We start from the raw sequence: 19,892 nt of genomic DNA on the forward strand, positions 1-19,892 counted from the left end.
TACCTCTTCACTTTCAAAGTTTTTTGACCTTCAACTGTTACGGTTATATTGTCTTTTTTTTGTTGGCACTTGGGTGAGAATAGTCCCATTTGTCTTCCAGATAAAATGACGGCACTATTTGGACTTGAGCTGCTTCTACAGGATGACCATAATAGGGATCTGGTCTTCCAAAAACTCATTTTACTGACCTCACATTTCTTGATTTGTCTACCATGTACTTTGATACTGATGGAATGTGGTTCAAAATTGTTTTCTTTGAAAATGTCTCTGGAATAATAGTTAAAACTTGCACCTTTTCACTGTATGCACACTATTCAACAGCTGAATTGATATGTGTGAAAAAGTCCTGGCAAGAGGTGCTAGAGTGCTTCAGTTCATTTTCTTCTATTTTGAAGAGTGTGGTCAGTTCTGCTAGTGTATTCATCCATAGCTTTAGCAATTTCTCTGCGCTTTCTTGATGAGAACACTTATTCCCAACCTGAACAAAGTCTGTCTTTTGTTTGTCTTATATATTACACTTTTATGGATATTCAGATAGTCAGCACATTTCACTCTGCTGTGGCCCCAGTCAGAACACAATTCAAACAGTCCTTTTCACAAAACCCACTGCAACTGTGTCAACTGGCGAATTCCTCACAAAAACACAGAACTTGCTGGATGGTCTCAGATAACGTGCAGTGAACAAACACGACAAAGAAACTGACAAGAAACTACAACAAAGTGTAAGAAATATCTGCAACACTGGAAGTGAGAAAAAAAATAACTGCAACAAAGAAAGTGATAAGACTCTCTGGCTCTGAGCACTATGGGACTTAACATCTGTGGTCATCAGTCCCCTAGAACTTAGAACTACTTAAACCTAAGGACATCACACACATCCATGCCCGAGGCAGGACTTGAACCTGCGACCGTAGCAGAAAGTGATAAGAAATAACTGCAACAAAGACAATAGAAATAAACATTATAACAAAGAAATTAGAAAGAAATTATTAAGAAACAACTTCAGTGACGACATTCATTACCCATGAAAGTTAAAAAAAATGATTTTTTAAAATCAAACCTGTCTAGTTTAAAAGTGGAAGCTCTCCTTAACAGAGAATTTAGTATTACATGGTACTAATCAACAGAAAAAAATCTTAACTCTTGCAGATTGGCATTTTTGAAAGGGGAAAAAAAAATTCTGTAAATTATAAAAAAAATTTCAAAAGGCAACGATAAAAGAACTTCGACAGATATGCCCAAATGGAGGATACCATTGTAATCATAAAGCAATTATCTTTCAAATAAAAAAAATCTAACAAAATATCTAGATCTGTTGCAGAGATACAGCATTTTAAAGATTTTTCCAACATTTGCATCTTCAAACTGGCGATCGCAGTGTCATCTTTGAAGGCCTGCATCTTGGGGCAAGAATTTTTTCGAAAAAAACAAAAAAATATGTGTTTCATACTTACTTCTGAATTTCAACATATGGTATATTCAATAACATCTAAGACTACAAAGGTAAGCCCCTGCTTGAAGTGATTCGATAATAGGACACATAAGTAACATAACAGCTCTGTCTCCCCCTCCCTCCCACTCCCACTCTCTCCCTCCCACTCCCACTCTCTCCCTCCCACTCCCACTCTCTCCCTCCCACTCCCACTCTCTCCCTCCCACTCCCACTCTCTCCCTCCCACTCCCACTCTCTCCCTCCCACTCCCACTCTCTCCCTCCCACTCCCACTCTCTCCCTCCCACTCCCACTCTCTCCCTCCCACTCCCACTCTCTCCCTCCCACTCCCCCACTCTCTCTCTACCACTCCCCCCCTCTCTCTCTACCACTCCCCCCCTCTCTCTCTACCACTCCCCCCTCTCTCTCTACCACTCCCCCCTCTCTCTCTACCACTCCCCCCCTCTCTCTCTACCACTCCCCCCTCTCTCTCTACCACTCCCCCCCTCTCTCTCTACCACTCCCCCCCTCTCTCTCTACCACTCCCCCCCTCTCTCTCTACCACTCCCCCCCTCTCTCTCTACCACTCCCCCCCTCTCTCTCTACCACTCCCCCCCTCTCTCTCTACCACTCCCCCCCTCTCTCTCTACCACTCCCCCCCTCTCTCTCTACCACTCCCCCCCTCTCTCTCTACCACTCCCCCCCTCTCTCTCTCCCACTCCCCCCCTCTCTCTCTCCCACTCCCCCCCTCTCTCTCTCCCACTCCCCCCCTCTCTCTCTCCCACTCCCCCCCTCTCTCTCTCCCACTCCCCCCCTCTCTCTCTACCACTCCCCCCCCTCTCTCTCTACCACTCCCCCCCTCTCTCTCTACCACTCCCCCCTCTCTCTCTACCACTCCCCCCCCCTCTCTCTACCACTCCCCCCCTCTCTCTCTACCACTCCCCCCCTCTCTCTCTACCACTCCCCCCCTCTCTCTCTACCACTCCCCCCCTCTCTCTCTACCACTCCCCCCCTCTCTCTCTACCACTCCCCCCCTCTCTCTCTACCACTCCCCCCCTCTCTCTCTACCACTCCCCCCCTCTCTCTCTACCACTCCCCCCCTCTCTCTCTACCACTCCCCCCCTCTCTCTCTACCACTCCCCCCCTCTCTCTCTACCACTCCCCCCCTCTCTCTCTACCACTCCCCCCCTCTCTCTCTACCACTCCCCCCCTCTCTCTCTACCACTCCCCCCCTCTCTCTCTACCACTCCCCCCCCTCTCTCTCTACCACCCCCCCCTCTCTCTCTACCACTCCCCCCCTCTCTCTCTACCACTCCCCCCCTCTCTCTCTACCACTCCCCCCCTCTCTCTCTACCACTCCCCCCCTCTCTCTCTACCACTCCCCCCCTCTCTCTCTACCACTCCCCCCTCTCTCTCTACCACTCCCCCCTCTCTCTCCCACTCCCCCCTCTCCCCCCTCTCCCTCTCTCCCACTCCACCATTCTCTCCCACTCCCTCCTCTCCCCCCGCCACCCTCTCTCTCCCACTCCCCCCGCCCCCTCTCTCTCCCACTCCCCCCGCCCCCTCTCTCTCCCATCCCCCGCCGCCCCCTCTTTCCCTCCCACTCCCCCACGCCCCCTCTCTCCCTCCCACTCCCCCACGCCCCCTCTCTCCCTCCCACTACCCCTGCCCCCTCTCTCCCTCCCACTCCCCCCCCCCCCGCCCCGCTCTCTGCCCTCTCCCCCTCTCTCCGCCCTCTCCCCCCCGCCCCCTCTCACCGCCCTCTCCCACCGCCCTCTCCCCCCGCCCCCTCTCTCCGCCCTCTCCCCCCGCCCCATCTCTCCGCCCTCTCCCCCCGCCCCATCTCTCCGCCCTCTCCCCCCGCCCCCTCTCTCCGCCCTCTCCCCCCGCCCCCTCTCTCCGCCCTCTCCCCCCGCCCCCTCTCTCCGCCCTCTCCCCCCGCCCCCTCTCTCCGCCCTCTCCCCCCGCCCCCTCTCTCCGCCCCCTCCCCCCTCGCCCCCTCTCTCTGCCCTCTCCCTCCCCCGCCCCCTCTCTCTGCCCTCTCCCTCCCCCGCCCCCTCTCTCTGCCCTCTCCCTCCCCCGCCCCCTCTCTCCGCCCACTCCCCCCCGCCCCCTCTCTCCGCCCCCTCTCTCCGCCCCCTCTCTCCGCCCCCTCTCTCCGCCCTCTCCCCCCCGCCCCTCTCTCCGCCCTCTCCCTCCCCCGCCCTCTCTCTCCGCCCTCTCCCTCCCCCGCCCCCTCTCTCCGCCCTCTCCCATCGCCCCCTCTCTCCGCCCTCTCCCCCCGCCCTCTCTCTCCGCCCTCTCCCCCCGCCCCCTCTCTCCGCCATCTGCCCCCTCACACTCCCCATGCCCTCCCTCTCTCCCCCCTCTCTCTCCCCCCTCTCTCTCTCGCCCCCCTCTCTCCCCCCTCTCTCTCTCCCCCCTCTCTCTCCCCCTCTCTCCCCCCTCTCTCCCCCCCCTCTCCCCCCTCTCTCCCCCCCTCTCTCTCCCCCCTCTCTCACCCCCCTCTCTCTCTCCCCCCCTCTCTCTCGCCCCCCTCTCTCTCGCCCCCCCTCTCTCTCGCCCCCCTCTCTCTCGCCCCCCTCTCTCTCGCCCCCCCTCTCTGTCGCCCCCACCTCTCTCTCGCCCCCCCTCTCTGTCGCCCCCCCTCTCTGTCGCCCCCCTCTCTCTCGCCCCCCTCTCTCTCGCCCCCCTCTCTCTCGCCCCCCCTCTCTCTCGCCCCCCCCTCTCTCTCGCCCCCCCTCTCTCTCGCCCCCCCTCTCTCTCGCCCCCCTCTCTCTCGCCCCCCCTCTCTCTCGCCCCCCCCTCTCTCTCGCCCCCCCTCTCTCGCCCCCCCCCTCTCTCGCCCCCCCCTCTCTCGCCCCCCCCTCTCTCGCCCCCCGTCTCTCTCGCCCCCCCTCTCTCTCGCCCCCCCTCTCTCACGCCCCCCCTCTCTCTCGCCCCCCCTCTCTCTCGCCCCCCTCTCTCTCGCCCCCCTCTCTCTCGCCCCCCCTCTCTCTCGCCCCCCTCTCTCTCGCCCCCCCCTCTCTCTCGCCCCCCTCTCTCTCTCGCCCCCCTCTCTCTCGCCCCCCTCTCTCTCGCCCCCCTCTCTCTCGCCCCCCTCTCTCTCGCCCCCCTCTCTCTCGCCCCCCTCTCTCTCGCCCCCCTCTCTCTCCCCCCTCCTCTCTCTCCCCCCTCCTCTCTCCCCCCTCCTCTCTCTCCCCCCTCCTCTCCCCCCCCCTCCTCTCTCTCCCCCCTCCTCTCTCTCCCCCCTCCCTTTCCCCCCCTCCCTTTCCCCTCTCTCCCTTTCCCCCCTCTCCCTCTCCCCCCTCTCCCTCTCCCCCCCTCCCCCCCTCTCCCCCCTCTCCCCCCTCTCCCCCCTCTCCCTCTCCCCCCTCTCCCTCTCCCCCCTCTCCCTCTCCCCCCCTCTGTCTCTCTCTCCCCCCCTCTGTCTCTCTCTCCCCCCCTCTGTCTCTCTCTCCCCCCCTCTGTCTCTCTCTCCCCCCCTCTGTCTCTCTCTCCCCCCCTCTGTCTCTCTCTCCCCCCCCTCTGTCTCTCTCTCTCTCCCCCCCTCTGTCTCTCTCTCTCTCCCCCCCTCTGTCTCTCTCTCTCTCCCCCCCTCTCTCTCTCCCCCCCTCTGTCTCTCCCCCCCCTCTGTCTCTCTCCCCCCCCTCTGTCTCTCTCCCCCCCCCCTCTGTCTCTCTCCCCCCCCCCTCTGTCTCTCTCCCCCCTCTCTCTCTCTTCCCCCCTCTCTTTTCCCCCTCTCTCTCTTCACCTCCCCCTCATTATCCCCTTTTCCTCCCTCCCCCCACTCTACCCCGTCTCCACCGCGCAGGGCGCAGACTTGCTAAAACATTGTGTTCAAACAAATTTTCCTTATATTTTTTCATAATAATAGTAACTGCTACTTTATAGTGTGTGATTGGTGTTTTTGATAACTTTATTGCCTGACTAATGAACCCAGCAGTGCTTTCCAGTTGCTAAATATTTAAGGGAAATTGGCTATATGTCCTAATCTCCTTACCCCTCCCACATTTTCATCTCCCCCCCCCCCCCCCTCTCTCTCTCTCTCAAGCTGTAGGATATGTGAGAATAGTAGCTTCAATGACAGTATTTTGCACATTATTAATCTGTGAATGGGTAGGATTACAACGTTTTGGACAATTAGGTTCCATAGTAGTATTCTAATCACAAGCTGACAAGCCATAAGTATAACTTTCATGCTTTCTATTAAAACCCATTGTGAGAAAGAAAACAAAACAACACATTGTGATGAATGCAATATTTGTTTAAAATTATATATAAGAAGAAAGAATAAATGTATGGGAGAAACAGTTTGTGTAATGATTTAAATGTCCTACTCTGGTAATTGAAACTACTCTTGAGGAAAATGATAATGAGATGAGATTAAAAAAAAAAAACACACATTATCACAGCACATCATTTTCTTTCTACCAGCTAGTTTTAACAGGTAATCTGTACATTATTGTTTAAAAAAATATATTGCATATGCCCATCTGAATGTGTATTAGAGCATTTTGTATAAATTTGCAGTAAATCTGTTGAGAACTTTGAGACTTTCAGCAATGTCGTATCTTTATGTAGTAGTATAAATAATATTTTATTTGTCTTTTCTTTCAAACCAAATGCCAGAGGAGTACAAATTATCAAGACTAGGACACATGTTTATGTAGTTTTCCTTGCAGATTTACAGTTATTTCCCACAATTAAGCTAGTGAATTGGAGTATTTCTTTTTCCCACCTTAAAACTGATTTTTCCTGAAGGTCTCACTTTGTAGTTCCTTGTATAATTCTGGTTTGTAAAATTTCCTTTTACTTTCAGTGTTACTAAATTATGTTTGCTTTATTCCACACGAATCTCAATGTGTCCACACTTTAAATTGATTATTGTCTTGGATTGTCTATCTTCCAATTATGACCATATCTCCATTGCAGTGATTAGTGTTAATTCCTTCATTCATTCACTCTGTACGTGCCAAATAAATAGCCATTTAGCAGTGGATAGAGATGCAGAAAAAATGAATAGTTACTGCACTTCCAAGCAGTCCTTCAGAGTTTGCACAGTTCCACATCTTTTTTTATGCGTTTTTTCATGCTGCCACGCAATGAGTAGGTTTTCCACATATCATGTTGTACTTTCAAACATTAATTATTTCTATTGAGATGCTACTACATAGTCATTTCTTTTGCAATGTCCATATATCTCCAGTTCATCCAGTAAAATGATTGTACGATGTTTTTAATTGATAGATTACCCAAATAATCTGTTAATTTTCCAAATGTGTCCCCTATTTTGTGTATTTGTATGGCTTGCTGATCCTGTGTGTCTCCTGTATGTGAAATTACATAGGTGGCCTGCTGTTACTGGATAGAAAATGAAACAATCATCTGTAAATTGTTAGTGATCACAGTGCACTTGGTCTGTTATCTTCAGCCGAAGTTAGTTAACTGCAGTGAGTTATATTTTTACCTTGTATTTTTAGAAGAAATTAAGATTATAGTTTAACATCTTATCATCTACAATATTATTAGAGACACAACACATGTTGAATTATGAAATGGAATCGGCTATGCACTTTTCCAAGTAACTAACCTGACATTTGCCTTAAGCAATTAAGAGGTGTATAGGGTTGTGGGGCTTTGAACCCCACTCTTTCCGAATGACAGGCCGGCATCTTAAACCACTTATCTAGTGATGTGAAGAATGTAAGTTTTTTTTTTAAATGTAATACCTTTGTATTGAATTCTAGTTCTACACAGAGTTATTTCTTTTGCTTTTACTGTAGTCCCCCCCCCCCCCCAATTCTCCACATGTTGGTATGAGACAGGGTCCAGGGCTTGTTTAGTTGGTCTTTGTGTTCCATTAATTATTGTCTCTCTTGTGCTTTGTAAGTCAATATAGTTAATACATTTGTTTTATTCATCTTCACTTGTGAATTCATTTTGATTCAGAAGATAGTTAAAACTCATTTAATGTTTGTTATGTCTTTAGATATCTGCTTTTGTTTGTTGAAATGTGCAACAGAAAAAATTCTGACAGTTGAATAATTTTTTCCAAGTTATGTTTGTAGATATGAGCTGTGGTACTAGAGATAGAAGGTTCAGTTGCTATTGCATGTGGCAAGTTCTTAACACCACAGTTAAATACAAAGCTGTGCACTTGGAATTCTCAGTGTGTGGCAGTCTCTCATATTTCATTAGAGTATTCTGAACTGTTGCTGTAACTTCTTGTACAAGTGTGTTGGAAATGAGGAAAATGAGCAAATTCCGTTATAAATATTGGTACATCTGAGATGTTGTTCCCAGTATAATACTGGAATATTTTAACCCCATGACATCTAAATGACCGTAGTCACATATATAATACATAAGTAACATAGTGCAGTTTTCTAGACATAATGAAATATCTAATTACTAGGCCTTTCTATAAGAACAGTGATTTTTACAGATATCAATTACTATGGTTCATACATTGTACTTAAATTGTTTTATAAAATTATTTGATAAGATATATCAGCGCACACTCCGCTGTAGAGTGAAAATTTCATTCTAGAAACACCCCCAGGCTGTGGCTAAGCCATGTCTCAGCAATATCCTTTCTTTCAGGCTAGTTCTGCGAGGTTCGCAGGAGAGCTTCTGTAAAGTTTGGAAGGTGGGAGATGAGGAACTGGCGGAATTAAAGCTGTGAGGACGGGGCGTGAGTCGTGCTTGGTTAGCTCAGTTGGTAGAGCAATTGCCCGCGAAAGGCAAAGGTCCCGAGTTCGAGTCTCGGTCCGGCACACAGTTTTAATCTACCAATGTTCGTTACCCATCTGTGCAGTAATGGCATACTTCACAAATCACAAACTGGATTTCAGAACAACAATTGTACTAAGAGAGCCACTTACGCATTTGATAACCAGATATTACAGTTTTAAATTGTGAATACAGTTATAACATTGGTTGGAGAAGTTATGATTTTACCAATTCAGTAGTTGTACATATGATCAGTTGAATGTTTGTATATTTTTGTTTTTTGTTAAGGTGAAGAAACAGAGTGATTCACTTATTCTGAAAAGTGTTAAAGTGCAAGGTCTATAAGTATTTTTTAGAAATATAAATGATATATAATTTTGTTTAGAAAATGAGGCAGTACTTGGTTTCATCATGGAATATGAGGCTGTTGTTGTTAACCGAAGAAAAGAAGCTTCAGAAGAAAAATAAACTAAATTATGTCGTAAGAGGTTATTAACTAATTGATTGCAAACACGGCAATGTTTTTAATTAAACAATTCATCCAATTCTGTTGCATAAAAAGTTTGAACTTTTGACCAGCATAACTTTAAACATGAACCACGGACCTAGCCATTGATGGGAAACCTTGCATGTCTCAGCAATGCAGATAGCCATATCATAGGTGCAACCACAATGGAGGAATGTATGTTGAGAGGCTAGACAAATGGGTGGTTCCTGAAGAGGGACAGCAACCTTTTCAGCTGTGGCAGGGACAACAGTCCGGATGATTTATTGATCTGGCCTTGTAACCTCAACCAAAACAGCCTTGCTGCAGTGCTGCTTCGAATGGCTGAAAGAAAGGAGAAACTGCAGCTGTAATTTTTTCCGAGGGCATGCAGCTCTACTGTATGGTTAAATGCTGATGCCGTCCTCTTAGGTAAAATATTCTGGAGGTAAAATAGTCCCCTGTTTGGATCTCTGGGCAGGGACTACTCAGGATGATGTCGTCATCATGAGAAACAGATTGGAGTGTGGAATGTTAGATCCCTTTATTGGGCACGTAGGTTAGAAAATTCAAAAACAGAAGTAGATAGGTATTGTGGGAATTACGGAAGTTCGGTGGCAGTAGAAATAGGATTTCTGGTCAAGTGAATACAGAGTTATAAATACAAAGTCAAATAGGGATAATGCAGGAGCGAGTTTAATAATGAATATGAAAATAGGAATGCAGGTAAGCTACAATGAACAGTGAACAGCATAGTGAACGCATTATCATAAACAAAATAGACACGAAGCCCGGACTGTAGGAGGGGGGGGAGGTGAAATGTAAGGGGAAGGCGTCAGGTAGACTTTTGCACAGTGCATAAAGTAATCATCGCTAATACTTGAGATAAGAATCTTAAAAGAAGATAGTATATGTGGAAGAGACCTGGAGGCACTGGAAGGTTTCAGATTTGTTATATAATGGTGAGAAAAGGAGAAAAAGATTTAGGAACCAGGTTTTAAATTGTAAGACATTTCCAGGGACAGATGTGTGGACTCTGACCACAGTATATTGGCTATGAACTAGAGATTAAAACTGAAGAAATTGGAAAAAAAGTAGGAAATTAAGGAGTTGGAACATGGATAAGTTGAAAGAACCAGAGGCTATTGAGAGTTTCAGAAGGGGACATTAGGCAACATTTGACAAGAACAGGGGAAAGGAATACAGTAGAAGATGTATGGGTAGCTTTAAGAGATGAATTAGTGAAGGCAGCAGATGATCAAATAGGTAAAAAGACAAGACCTAGTAGAAATTCTTGTATAACACAAATTTAGTTGATGCATGAAGAAAATTAAAAAATGCAGCAAATGAAGCAGGCAAAAGGAAATACAAACGTCTAAAAAATTATATTGACAGGCAGTGCAAAATAACTAAACAGGAATGCCTAGAGGACAAATGTAAGGATTTAGAAGCATATTTCAATAGGTGAAAGATAGATACTGCCTAAAAAAAAAAAAAAAAAATATGAAGATGTCTTTGGGGGAAAGAGAAGCAGCTGTATGAATATCAAGAGCCCAGATGGAAAACCAGGCCTAAGCAAAGAAGGGAAAGCTGAAAGGTGGAATGAGTATATAGTCTGAACTTGAAGACAGTATTATAGAAAGGGAAGAGGAAGTAGATGGAGATGAGATAGGTGGTATGATACTCCAAGAAGAATTTGACATAGCTCTGAAAGCTCTTAAGTTGAAACAAGACACTGGGTTAGATGATATTTGATCAGAGCTACTGATAGCTGTGGGAGAGCCAGCCGTGACAAAACTCTTCCATCTGGTGTGCTAGATGTATGAGACAGTTTAAATACTCTTGGACTTCAAAAAGAATATAATAATTCCAATTCCAAAGAAAGCAGTTGCAGACAGATATGAAAATTTCTGAACAATCAGTTTAATAAGTCATGGCTGCAAAATATTAACATGAATTGTGTGCAGAAGAATGGAAAAACTGGTAGAGGCCGACCTTGTAGAAGCTCAGTTTGGAGTCCAGAGTAATGTAGGAACATGCGAGGCATTACTGACTCTACAACTTACTGTAGGAGATAGTTTAAAGAAAGACAAACCAATATTTATAGCATTTGTTGACTAAGAGTAAGCTTTTGATGATGTTGATTGGAATACTCTTTTAAATTCCGAAGGTAGCAATTGTAAAATACAGGTAATTGAAGGCTATATATGATTTGTGCAGAAACCAGATGGCAATTTTAAGAATCGAGGGGCATGAAAGGGAAGCAGTGCTTGAGAAGGGAGTGAGACAGGGTTGTAGCCTGTCGCTGAAGTTATTCAATCTGCACATAATAAAGGAAACCAAAGAAAAATTTGGAGTGGGAATTAAAGTTCAAGGAGAAAAAAAAAAAAAAAAAAAAAAAAAAATTCGGCATTGTTATTCTGTCAGAGACAACAAAGGACTTGGAAGGGCAATTGCGTGGAATGGACAGTGTCTTGAAAGGAAGATATAAGATGAACATCAGAAAGAGCAAATCAAGGATAATGGAAAGTAGTTGAGTTAAATTAGGTGATGCTAAAGGAATTAGCGTAGAAAACGAGACACTTAAAATAGTAGAGGAGTTTTGCTATTTGGGCAACAAAATAATTGATGATGGCCAAAGTAGAGAGACATAAAATGTAAACTGGTAATGGCAAAGAAAAGCATTTCTGAAGAAAAGTTTAATATCGAATATAGATTTAAGTGTAAGGAAATCTTTTCCGAAGGTATTTGTATGGAGTGTAGCCATGTATGGAAGTAAAACATGGGCGATAAACAGTTTCGACAAAAAGAGAATATGAGCCTTTGAAGTATGGTGCTACAGAAGAATGTTGAAGATTAGATGTGTCGATCACATAACTAATGAGGAGGTACTGAATAGAGTTGGGGAGACGAGTAATTTGTGGCACAACTTGACTAAAAGAATGGATCGGTTGATAGGACTCATTCTGAGACATCAAGGGACCATAAATTTAGTATCAAATGAGATGGCGCAGTGGTTAGAACAGCATTCAGGAGGATGATGATTTAAACCCATGTCCGGCCATCCTGGTTTAGTTTTTCTGCGATTTCTCTAAATCGCTTCAGGCAAATGCCAGAATGTTTCCTTTGACAGGGTATGGCTGACTTCCTTCCCCATCCTTCTCTAATTCGATGGGACTGATGACCTCGCTGTTTGGTCTCCCCCAAATCAACCAACCGTAGAGGGAAGCATGGGGGGTAACAATTGTAGAGGACAACCGAGAGATCAATATAGCAAGCAGATTCAGAAGGATGTAGGTTGCAGTAATTATTCAAAGATGAAGAGTGTTGCACAGGATAGAGTAGCATCGAGAGCTGCATCAGACCAGTCTTTGGACAGAAGACCACAATAATAATAATAATAATAATAATAACAACAACAATGTTAAACAGGCTAACGAACTTTCATGTTGTGAAACATTTTGCTATGTAAAACATTATTTATTTTTTCTATAAGAATAACTCCCCAACTTCAGAACCATAGAAAACGATAAGTTCATTATTTTTAAACTTATTGTCAAATTAAAATTATATGGTGGACCATAATTTGAACCTATAACCATGTCTTTCGCAGGCAGTACTCTTAATGACTGAGCTAATGAGACCGATATGTTATCTGCTTTGAAACTTGTTTTGGTTGCTTGCTACTTTATAATTAGTAATTCTGAGATAGCCAGAATCAATGGCGTGAGGTAGGATATTTATTGCAAGGACGCCATTTTTGTTGGAAAAGCCCTAGGAGACAGCAACAAAGGCAGATAATAAGTTAACTTTTTGTTATAAGTACTACCATTTTGATCAAACCCAGTACTTTATGGTGTCCCATGGGACTTCCAAATCTGACAGCCCAATTAGGCCAAATAGACCATGATGAACATGATTTTACACACACATAGTACAGGAAGGATCAAAATTTCAACTAAACGAAGACAGATACCAAATATTGGTCCACATAAATTAAAGCTAAAATGAAGAAAAATCGAGTGAAGAAGTTGATGAAGGCAGTTCAGAGGTGATTCAGATGACTACATAGAACATCAGCAATGTGTTCCACAATCTGGTGTTTCAATTAAGTACATCTGCCTACATAGCAGTGATCATGGAAGGTGCTGCTATGTTGCAAACACTCCATAACAAATGGCGTGTTTATGTTACAGGTTTATATTAATTGATTAATCACTTCTAATATCCTTCAAATGGCAACTACTACACAATTCCCAGACATCACAGTACATGGATGAAACACAGTAAAGTAAGCCGTGTGACTGCTTTGCATCTGTCTATAAAAATGGCGTAGTGTTGCAATTGCTGCAAAAAGTAGGCTTTTGTCTAATCCAGAGCGCCAGTCGTGGTCAGAAACTTCACAATTCAGTCTAGTGTGCTATCTTCCTTTGGAATCAGATTGCTCTGTTTTTGATGTGATAGAATCATTTAACTTGGCCAGAAAAAATCTCTCAGTGTAGCACTAGCACATATGCGACAAGTACTAGAGGCTGTATCAAAAATCATGCTTCGTTACACTAACTTTGTCAACTTTTTCAGAGGCAAATACATGTTTCCTTACTATTAACTGGAATATCAGTGGGCTTTTTGACCATAGGAATCTACTTGCAGACTTATTCAGTTCTTATAGAGTAGATAATCCCAGGGTGACTGAAATCCACTTACTTCCTACTCAGACATTTAAAGTCAGGAATTTTAATTGTTTGTACCCATTGTCCATCTAAAAAAAGCATTCAGCCATGTAAAATGGTGCAAGATGCTTGAAATTATCAGAAAAATGGGTATAAACTGCTGGGAAAGATTGGCAATACAAAATGTGTACAAGAACGAAGTGAGAACTTTTAAGAAAGGAAGACCAAAGGATAAGTGCCCAGATTAAAAAGAGCGTAAGATGGGGGTGCAGTTTTTCTCCCCCCTCTGTTGCAGTACTTATCATCTTTGCATATAAACTGTACGTGTATGTATTTTTCCAAGTGTACCTTTTTAATTGTTTATTTCACTTTTTTTACTAGATGTAGTTCAATATACCTTCTAAAACATGTGAAACCAAAATATGTAGAATGCCTGGTTAGATGTAAGAGAGGGCCTGAGGTCCTAATCTTGCCAGGTTAAATAAACAAACAAACATTTGATGGCAAACTGTGATGGGTTGGCTTGCTTGCCTTAGTGATGCAGATGGTCTTATCACAGATGCAGTCACATTGGAGGGCTATCTGTGGGGAAGCCAGACTAACATATGATTCCTGAACAGGGATAGCAGCCTTTTCATTGGTTATAAAGACAGCAGTATGGAGGATTAAGTGATCTGACATTGTAACAATAACAAATATAACCTTGTTGTGTTGGCATTGTTATTATCTGATAGCAATAGGTAATTACATGTCCCAAGGACATGCTGCTCCATGCCTTACTGATGATATCATCCTCTTAATATTTCAGAAATCCTCCCCTTTTCCCATACCCCCAGTTGGGATCTCTGGAAGGGGGCTACTCGGCATGAAAGTTTAGATCCTTTAACCAAGTATGTAGGTAAGAGAAATAAGATATATTGGTAAGTAGTGAAGTGTGAGGCAGGAAGAACAGGATTCGTGGTCAGTTGAATAATGAGTTATCAACATAAAATCAAATAAGGGTGACCAAGGAGTAGGTTTAATAGCCCATAAGAGAGTAGGAATGTGGTTGAAATACTATTAGCAGAACTGCTATGAAAAGCCCAGTGAACAATTATTGTAACAATATTAGACACAACACCAAGATTCGGGATAGGCTTTTAAGTACACAAGTTGCTTTACAATTCCTATTAGTGGCTTCTAAGGTTTGTAGAGGAGATATAGTACATAAAGTTTTGATAAGGAACCCATGTGCAGAAATGTACTGTATGGGTGTAAAATAAATTTGAAGATCAGATCACTTTTAGGTCCCCTGCTTCTCTCTCTCCCTCCCTCCTCTCTCTCTCTCTCTCTCTCTCTCTCTCTCTCTCTCTCTCTCTCTCTCTCACACACACACACACACACACACACACACACACACACACACACACACAGAGACAAAGAGGTCTGATGTGTGGATTACAGGAGTTGCTTCACATAGCAGCCCTGCTGTCATTGCACAAGATTTATCTATGATGCATGCTTTCATACACATGGTCCACAAACTCTAGTGTGTGCTGAATAATTTTGCTGCACCCAGAACTCATTCAGAGAGATCTTCGTGTGACTGTACAGCAGTCTCATACACGAGACTTCATATCACCTCACAAGTAAAAGGTGAGAGGAGTTACCATGGTGGCCAAGGAGTAGGTCCACCTCGACCTATCTACTTTTTGCCATGTCTGTAGATATCACATGCAAAATGTGTGGGTGCACCATCATGTTGGAACCACATTTGCTGGTGGAGCGACAGTGACAATTCTTCCAGTGATTGCACTAGTACATCTTGCAAGAATTCAAGTGTTTTCGACCCATTAGGTGGTAATGGAAGAATGTACAGCCCAGTGAGGTGACCAACAGTGATTTCACCTCTTATATTGATAATGTGGTGCTACAGAAGAATGCTGAAGATTAGATGGGTAGATCACATAAATGATGAAGTATTGGATAGAATTGGGGAGAAGAGGAGTATGTGGCACAACTTGACAAAAAGAAGGGATCGGTTGGTAGGACATGTTCTGAGACATCAAGGGATCACCAATTTAGTGTTGGAGGGCAGCATGGAGGGTAAAAATCGTAGAGGGAGACCAAGAGATGAATACACTGAGCAGATTCAGAAGGATGTAGGCTGCAGTAGGTACTGGGAGATGATGAAGCTTGCACAGGATAGGGTAGCATGGAGAGCTGCATCAAACCAGTCTCAGGACTGAAGACCACAACAACAACAACAACAACAACAACATATTGATAGCAATCCAATTTTGAATTTCATGTGAAGTTAGTTTCATCTGTAGAAAGAACATGGCATGGAAATTTGAGCATGTCGACATAATGTTGTAGAAGCCACAATCAGAAATTGCCCATAGTGGAAAATCTGCTGGAGTCATTGCATGCACATTCTGTCGGGTGGAGTTACTCGTCACACAGAATGTGCCAGACACTTGTGTGTAGCAAGTCAGTGGCATGGGCAGCGTTTCAAGCACTCATTGTTGGGTTCTTTTCTGTGTGACTAAGGACAGTCTCCTCAAAACTGATAATGCACTGCATTTGTGGAGCACCACAGTCAACCCTCCTCATTGCAAACGTATCGGTTTCTTGCAGCCTTTGTTGTAGCTGGAGAAAAATTGTATGTAATGGACTTTTGCCTGAAACCTAAATGTGTAGCAGTCTCTTTGTTGTGCCTGTCTGCAGTCCAGTGTCTCCTCTATATGGTGAATAGCAGTATATCCTTTTCATAATATTGTTGTACTTTTCATTGTTTGTTCTTGAGGCACATATTGTAAAGATCTTATCATTATGTCCTGTTTCATTGCATATTATCAACACCTCTGTGCACTACTCGATCATGTATTCCACCACCCCCTACTGTCTCAATCGTCCTTACTGTTCAGTGACAGATTGCTGGGTGAGCAGAATGCTGATGCAGTGGTTATAAACAGAAGACACACTAACTCAGGAGAGTGATGACTGTGCCCTCTTCTCAGTTTGCATGCATGTCATGAATTGGGAGTTTTGAAAGTGATCCAATTGTCAGACTTATTTGATATCCAAATGGTACCTTTACAGGCATGGGTTTCCTATCAAATCTTTGTCTATTAAATCCTCTCTGTGACACCTAGAAGCCTGTAACAGGAATTGTGAAACATCCTGTATTCGTCCTCTAGCTCTGCAGATGATGAAGAGATTCAGTTATGTTTGATAAGATAAAATAAATTATTCAGTTCATTAAGGGCGGTGAAAATTTAGTTGTGACGGATGAATTCAATAGTAGTAAAAGGAAGGGAAGGAAAAATAGTGAGAGGTCATGGATGGGAGAAAGGAATGACGGGGGAAAATGAATTGATATAATTTTATACACAGCACAGTTTAATCATTGCAAATATTTTGCATAAGGTTAAATATATGGAAGAGGCTTGGAGGCACCAGAAGGTTTCATGCAGACCATATAATGGTAAGACAGAGATTTCTAAACCAGGTTTAAAACTAAATCACATTTACAGAGGCTAACATGGACTCTTGACCCTAAGTTATTGGTTATGGTTGACAGATGACAAGTAACCACTTTTCAGAAAGCCGAGCAATTGAGGTTGTGAAAGAACAGTAGTTGTTGAGTGTGTCAAAGGGAGCATTACGCTGTGATTGACCAAAACAGGTGAAAAGTAAACAATAGAAGAGGAATGATTAGTAGGTTTGAGAGAGAAAATAGTGAGGGTAGAAAATGACTATAGTTTAAAAGACAAGGGCCAGTATAAATTATTGGATAACACATGAGATACTGAATTTAATTGTCAAAAGTAGAAAATATAAATCCACAGTAAATGGAGTGGGCAAAAGGGAGTGCAGAAGTTTAAAAAATTAAATTGAAATGAAAGTCTGTGAAGCTACTAAGAAAAGAAAACTTTTTGAGATTGGTAGAAGCTGAAATCTGCGATCATCAGATTGGTTTGTGTCCTGAGGAATGTTGGATCACGAGAAAGAATACTGGTGCTACAGTTTCAGAGTCAAACCTGCATTTATAGCATTTGTAGATTTAGAGAAAGATTTGGACAATGTTGACTGGAAGATTTTCTTAGAAATTCTTAAGCTAGCACGGCATAGGTCAGGGAGCATAAAAGTTATCTGTAGCTTGTATTGAAACCAGGCTGCAGTAATGAGAATCTAAGGATGTGAAAGAGGTGTTGGTTGCATCCACCATGTTGTTCAGTCTGTATGTTGAGTAAGCAATAAAGGTGAAAAAAGAGAAATTTGTAAAGGTAATTAAAGTTCAGGGAGAATAGAAAGTATCTTTGTTGTTTGTGGGTGAAGTTGTAATTCTGTCAGAGGTGCAAACGATTCGAAAGAGCAGTTAAATAGAACGAGTAGTATGTTGCAGAAAGGTTTTAAAATAAATATCAACAAGTCAGTGGCAATGAGATACAGTCAAATTAAAGCAGGTAATGCTGAGGCAACTAGATTTGCGAATGAAAACCAAAAAATAGAAAATAGTAAATCATAACACTATTTGACAGCAAAATATCAATGTCCAAAGGATGTAAAGCCGATGGGCAGTACTGAGAAAACCGTCTCAAAAAAAAAGAGAAATATGTTAACATTGTATATAAATTTAAGGTTCAATATTTGCATGGAGTGTAGCCTTGTATGGGAGTGAAATGTCAATGATAAGCAATTCAGACAAGAGAATAGAAGATTTTGAAATGTGGTGCTATAAAAGAGTGCTGACAACTTGACGGGTGAATTGGAAAACTAATGAAGAGTTACTGGACTGAATTGAAAAGAAAACGAATTTTTGGCACAGGTTGACTAATAGAAGGGATCAGTCAATAGGACACATTTTCACGCATCAGTGAATAATTAATTTGACAATGGAGGAGAGTGTGATGTGTAAAAATGTAGAGGGACATCAACGCTTCACTATGATAAGCAGGTGTTCAAGAGGATGGAGGTTGCAGTAGTTAGACAGATGATGAGACTGGCATAGTATACTGGCAATTGCATCAAATCATTCTTTTGACCGAAGACCACAACATACTGCTTCAGTTAATAATAATAAGAAGTGGAAATTTTGATGACAGTGGTTAGTACACATTATAACTATAATGGAAAACTCTGTGCCACTTCTTCTCTTTGGGCAGAAATTTTGTAAAAAATGAAAAACAAAGTAATAAATAAAACAAAATATCTTGCCATGATGGGCCAGATGAAACAATTTCTGAAAACTTCAGCCAATGTTTCAATTATCTCTGCAAAAGTTAAATTGAAAGAAAAAGTATTAGTTGAACCTGACATCTGAAAAATGTTTAGTTCAAACTTTGAGTCAGAAATTACTGTCCGTGAAAAGGAGGTGTGGGTATCATTTGAGGAGATTATTACTTAATTCTTAGCCATAGAAAAGGCATATTTTTAGTTTAGCCAGCATCCTGTGGAAAACTTCATTAATTTGGGTTGTGTATTAGATGAGCATCAAAATTCACTTTTTGAGTAATCACCTTGATTCTTTTCCTTGACAATTTGTGATATTAATGAGGAACATGGCGAGCACTTTCGGCAATGTATCAAAATTGTGGAGAGATGGTATGAAACCCGCTGTATACGAATATGACGGGCACTACTGGTTCTCACCTCTCAGAGATGTATAGTGGACAGTGCATCTGAGAAAAAGCTGATTTAGATACTTTAAGAAGAAGAGAGAAACAAAGTTTAAGCCAGTGCACACACATTTCCTGTTAATAAATAGGTGATATCATATTTATACTCCAGTAAAACTTTGTTTTTCTAGTGTATAATTAAATCACATTGTGACAAAACTGTATATGGTAGGTCAGATATGGATTGCTTGCCCAAGCAACCACGAGATTCAGAAGCTGTTACTCAGCAAAAAGTAATCAAAAATAATTTCATCTTTGGCCTGCTAGCAGTTACATATGATTCTTGATATTTGGTCTGTAGCCTCTGATACTTGTAGCAATGAAATCTAGTGACTCCAAAATAGATTTGTAAGAATTGCTACAAAAGCCACTCTTTACCAGTTGAACAGAAATGTACACATCCTTTACATTTAATAAAAATCCCTTACGTTTTTGAGTCCAAGTCAAAAGAATTCGCTAATAAAGTTAAACATCACACCACAATTTCATATGAAATGTAGAAAACAAGCCACCCAACTCCAGAACCAAATTCTCCAAGAGGTCAATAAGAAAACAATTTTTCATACAACAAAGTCTTGACATACAAACAAAAAAAAATAACTTAATAAAAACAGAAATCACTGTGAAAACCTCTGTAATTAGACAGAAGGTATGTGCTTAAATCAAATGCAGTCCTTTGAGGAAGAACAAGGGACCCAGACCGGCTACAAAATGCCAGTGCTGTATTTATATTTTATGTGCTACAACATACACAAGCTGTGAAGTTTGTATACACACTACTCATGTAAATGGCGTAAAGTCAGCTGTGTATCATTATTTATCTTGATTATGTATCGCTTGACCATGAGCCACACTTCAAACTACTGGAGGAAAAATAAATGTTATAAATGTGACAGTGCCACTAAC

General features: G+C 43.0%; 1 protein-coding gene across 3 annotated transcripts in view; it reads left to right on the forward strand.

Annotated features, from left to right (window-relative positions):
• Positions 1 to 19,892, forward strand: part of LOC126480796 (INO80 complex subunit D-like) — a 156,207-nt gene that overhangs the window by 20,900 nt on the left and 115,415 nt on the right. The gene's annotated exons all lie outside the window — the stretch shown is intronic.

The sequence above is a fragment of the Schistocerca serialis genome, chromosome 5 (genome assembly GCF_023864345.2).
Source record: "Schistocerca serialis cubense isolate TAMUIC-IGC-003099 chromosome 5, iqSchSeri2.2, whole genome shotgun sequence".
NCBI classification, from domain to species: domain Eukaryota; kingdom Metazoa; phylum Arthropoda; class Insecta; order Orthoptera; family Acrididae; genus Schistocerca; species Schistocerca serialis.